Consider the following 5,741-nt stretch of genomic DNA (forward strand, 5'->3'; position numbering starts at 1 on the left):
ACCTTTCTTTGTACCAATTTTAAAATTACCTAAAATACCTTCAGAATGATCACTTTTAAAGAGTTCAACAAGGGCGGTAGGTGCCCCTATCCCAAGAACTGCGATTTTACTAAGGGGGTAACAAATATACCTATTTAGCATGTGAAATTATATGACACTAAATAAGATTAAATAATGTGTTGAGTAGGTTATGTACTAAATATGAATGTATAAATATAACTTCGAAGGAGTATATACTGAGAAGCCCAGCAAGACTGAAGTGAAGGCTTTACAAGAAGCAGTATGTTGTAAAACTGAAGAGAAGTATTGGAGCCGGCCCTTCAGGCCCAGGGTATGGGTTTTGGCTTTAATCCTTAGGGAAGGGAGAGTACTTTGGACAAGGGAGTAACATGATCAAAGCAGTCAAGTATTCCACAGCTCTCAGCAATCTTTGAGTTCAACAGTGACTTTCTATTACATCATGCTGTGAAGCAAGATGCTTTTAATTCAAATGGCTCTGGAAACCTCCTGAAAGCCCCTGAGAAGGCTGGTCATTTCAAATTGATTTTAAAATTCAGAAGTGCCTTGGGATTAACAGCGCTGCTTCAGTTTTAGTCTCTAGTATGATCCCAGCAGCCTCTGCATGCTGAGATAGATGTACACTTGAGGTGAAAATGAATGACGGTGAGAGCACTCACACGTTACACAGTAGAAAAGGCTGGGAAGTGAGAGCAAGAAGTCAAGGTTGAGGGATGTGAGCATTGTCAACCTACTCACAATGAGAGAGGGAAGATAAAACTATGGTGTATAATGACATAAAGGGATATTAAAGGAGGTCAAGGAGCCATTATTTCTTCCCAACAAGGGGAAAGGAATAGGATATAACGGTCATGAGCTGAAGTAAGAAATATTTAGGTGAAACACAGACAAAGTTTCAACTTAAAGAACATTTAAACAAGATTTCACTGGAGGATTGAGAGGCCATTGTTATACTGGATTTTCAAGACAGGAACTTGGCATTCCTTCTTTAAGAAAGCTTAAATAGTCCATTCCATGCTAAATGGATTCTGAGTGTCTTTAAATAAAAAAACAAAACAAAACAAAACAGAAAAACACTTCTTTGACTATATTTTGTTATCAATGGGATAATGGGGGCCACATACTATATAAACCACATTCTTAGGAGCTTTCTCACAATATGATTTAGATTGTGCTGTCACTAATTAAAATAGAATTCAGAAGCAGAGATTGTGATATTGTGGAGCTTTAGTGAGTAAGAAAAAAACAGCACAAATGCTCAGTGGAAACATTAAAAACTGAATGAATATTAAGTCTTACAGTTTTCAATAACTGCTCATATAATTTGATAGGTTCTTTTCATTCCTTAGTGGTTGGCATGATTCTCAGTATGTAACTTGGGTATAAAAGAGGGATTCCTTTATTTTCCCTAACCACTTAATTTCTGACTTTAAACTTTAATGGGCTATTGGAAAATGTTGACCTCAATTCCTCTTGGGGCTCTTTCTCTTCCCCAGGATTGAGCCACAACCCAGTTTTTGAGGCTATAAGCACTGCTTCTGCTTCTTGGTCATCAGTTCACAGTGAGGGTTACTCAGTGTCAGTTATTCTGTCTGCATGTGTTGTTGTTCCTGTCTGCCTGACTCTTTGGAGTCAAAAGATTCTTGGCTACTTCCACCTCTGAGAGGAGAGAGAAAGCAAAGAGAGAGAGTGAGGATCCCAATCCAAGTGTGAAGTCCCTGAGATAGGAAGATGACAGCCCTACTGAGAAACTGAAAGAAGGTCAAGGTGGCTGGAGCTCAGAGATGAAGGAGGAGGGGACAGAATAACTGATAGATCTGCCCCTGGGCCTGCTTTACCCACCTTGCTGATTCTGTCTGCAGGTTACCCAGCTAGGGGACAGAACTTGGTTCAGAGTTTCAGAGCATCACAGCACAAAACAATTTGTTTCTAGGAGTGATGGGAGATGTTAAGCCCTATCTACCCCTTACTTCTCCAAGACACATTTTGTATTCCCAAGAATCCTGCATTTACACTTACGTCCTTTACAATCATTCAAATATTTTTCTAAGGGTTTAGATGTACCATATACCTTCCCAGAATCAATAAAATGGAGATCCATTCTAGTTGAATGGCAGGAAAGGAAAGGAAGAAATATACTGATTAAAAAGAAGTATGACAATACCTCTAAATATTGTCCAGTCCCCATTTAACAGCAATCATTGAATTCTAACAATATGCCACGTACTATACTGTGAATTCAGAGATAAGCAAGGCATCTGTCATGCCTTGTGGTTTCTCATAGTCTTGTGGGAGAATATAAAGAAGAAAAAGGACCATTACCAGGGAATGAATTTATATTCAGAGTATAGTGTTTGTAGTCTCATTTAGATTTTAGAATTTTAGGACTAAAGGCAGTCAAACTATTAGAAACCCCTCAGACCATAATTCCAAATGGGATTGGATCTCAGAGATCACTTGGTCTACTCCTTATGTGGTATCCAAATGCCCTCAGTATCACCCGTAAGTGATCACAATCACTGCATGAAGATTTTCAGTTTGGGGTAAGTCCATTCCATTTTTTCAACGGATCTATTTCTTAGAAATGTCATTCTAAGAAAAAAAAAAGTATACTCCTTATAATTCTACTCACTGGCCCTTACTACGCCCTTTGGAGTCAAACAAAATAAGTCTACTCACTCTGACACTGTAGAAGTCTTATAATTAATTATGGAGCTACGTTTGACACAAACATATTTCTCAAAAATTAGGTGCTTAACTAGATAGTCCCCAAATGCAGAGATTTATCATGATGATTTGCCTAGTAATGCCTCATAATTAATGTTTAGGAAGTTGAATGTCGTTTATTATTCTTTTTTGCATATTACTACATTAATATAAAATGCATTATGAAGGATGTTCTGAATTAATATCATTAACATGTTTACATTTGTTGAAATAGCTTTATTTGTAGCCATAGATTCACCATCATATTTGTAATACTTATGTTTTTTAAAACCCAAGCATATTTTGGTCACCAAACTGGGAGATACAGAAACTTTAATATATTAAAAGTTAAAAAAAATATAGAAACAACTTGCTTTGTAAATAAAAGAAAATATGAAACATAAGAAAATAAAATGACTATAATTAGAATAAATATTTCATGACATGATTTGATCTTAATAAAAAAGTTTTAACCAAAAAAGAATTTTTTTTTTTTAAAAAGAAAATGTACTAAACTGCTGCAAAAAAAAAAAAAGTCAAAAGAAGGGGTGACTGAGCTGCTAAGTCAGGGAATCTTACGGTTTTGATAAACCTGGTGTGGTCATCAGGGCACAGGGCGTGGGATGTGGCCCTTAACTTTGTTATCCCAGAAACACAAACTTGTGAGTTAATTCAAAATTGAATAGCTCTTGGAAAGGGACTTTCATTCACCAAACTCAATATGTGTGATGATATCAGAGACTACAGGTCAGGAGAATTGCCTTCTAGGGATGATGGGAGAGGTTAAGCCCCCCTTCACCCCTTGCTTCCCCAGGATACATTTTCTATTCCCAAGAACCTCCTTTTTCCTCTTTACTTCCTTCTCAACATTTAAAGCCTTTTTTAAGGACCTAAATGTCACCAAGTACCTCCTCTGAGTTAATGTAATAAAGATCCAGCTTCTAGCTGAATAGCAGAAAGGGAAAGAGGAAAATATATTTAGATTTTTGCAATGTTAGAAAACCTCAATGGCTAGGGTCCAGGGTACTGCCTTTCTCTCGCAGGGCACCCAGGGGCCAAAAAAATAACTGGAATATAGCTTAATTCAAAAAAAAATTTTTTTTCATGGTTTTACCAGCTATTTGCTAAAAAGAAAAGTTAAGCCCAGTGAATTCTCCCTGTTATTTATTAAACTGTTCCCCTCTATTGTCTTATGTCTACCAGATATATTAACCCCCTTCTCTGGACAGTGCTGGGTATACATCAAAACATTATTACTGTTCAATTATTTATTTTTTGTGTTATTTAGGCAGGTCACCTCCCTACTTTAACTCATCATCATATTAAGCAGGTAACAACACAGCTTCCTTTTCCCATGGTTAAATTGTAGCCCTGAGAATACATTCTGGTCACCTTAATTAGATTGAGGCACTCCAGTTTTTATTAGACACAAGAGATGACTTGCTGGTTTTGCAAAAGGCTTGCTGAGTGTCTCATTAATATCCCTCTCAGATACCATCTTATAGATGGCTGAACCTATCCATTTTATATTGATTTTATTAGGTTATATTTCAAAGAGTGAGCTTTCTGACCTGACCTTGTCACTGAGTTAAATATATGATTAAACAGTCTTTCTGCAAACTCTAGTAAGAATCAACAACAGTCATTAGCAAAAATCTAGATGATCATTAGAAAATTTGTGAAGTCAGCGAAGTTAATATTTAGACTAATCACACTTACATTCCATCCTTTATGTTTTTTCTTGAAACCTCATCAAAGATTAATATAATTATTCACCTTAAGAGTCACATACAAATGAAATTGTAACTACCAACATTTAAGAAGTTGCATGTTTAAGATTATCAAGCACTTTAATATATAGGATTTCCTTTAATCCTCACAGCACTGGTAGATGACCATATTTAATTACTGTTAACCTTTAGACGAGAGCAGCGGTTCTTAGAATGTGGAGCCTGTATATGAGCAGCATCAACATCATCTGGGAGCTTGACAGAAATGCAGACCTTTGGTGCCATCCAGATGGGCTGAATGAGAAACTGTTTTGGTTTGTGTGTTTTGATTTTAAAATACTTTTCCTCATCATGAGGCATTCAGATCTCTTGGGCACAGGGGTGGGAGGCTCCCCACCAACTGCCTTCTCCTATGAGAGGACATCTGTTGTATTTTCTACTCGCATTCATTCATCATCTACTTTCCTCAATTTCTTTCTGTGTGATACTCCTCTCCTCATTTGCTTTGAGTGAGCTACATTCCACAACTGCCCCTGCCCACTGGTTTAGGGGTAAGCCTTTATCTAGCCTAAGCTAATTAGTCCATCATATTCCCCGAACACAGTGATTGGTTCATGGATGGGGCACATGGCCAAATAAAATCCAATGCATAAAGAATTTTGCTGGACTGTGCTCCTAAATATATGCTAGGGAAATTTTCTCACAGATCCACAAGGGGCCATGGATAAGGATGTTCATTGCAGCAGTGTCTGTTTTATTCACTGATGTGTCTCACGTGCCTGAAACAGTGCCTGGCACATTGTAGAGGCCCATCATATTTGTGAATAAATACACTGTTTGTAGAATAGGGAGTTGGGGGCAGCCTGAATGTCTATCACTGAGAAAAATAAGGGAAATATGGTAGTTGCACACTGTGGGGTGTTTTATATAGCAAATAGAATCAATGGATTCCATGTACAGTAGTAACATAACTGGAACCTAAAAACAGTGTTTAGTGAAACAGTAGTATACATAACATCCATCTCATTAAGTTCAAACACAATTACACAAAATAGTACACATTTTGCAAAAACACAATAAATAAAAAGACAAACAATAAACAAATTAAATGGTTTTCATAGGGAAAGCAGAGTGAGATAAGCACATAGTGATAGAAATACATAGATAAATACATAAACATATATTTAAAGCGTGATGTTTTGTAAGGGCCAGTTGCAAGTTGATGTGTTATGAACTGAAAAAAGCAATGCACTCAACCCTAGGCACCTGATTGTTGGAAATTCTGAG

Source organism: Mesoplodon bidens (assembly GCF_964165515.1).
Source record: "Mesoplodon bidens genome assembly, chromosome: 5".
Lineage (NCBI taxonomy): Eukaryota > Metazoa > Chordata > Mammalia > Artiodactyla > Ziphiidae > Mesoplodon > Mesoplodon bidens.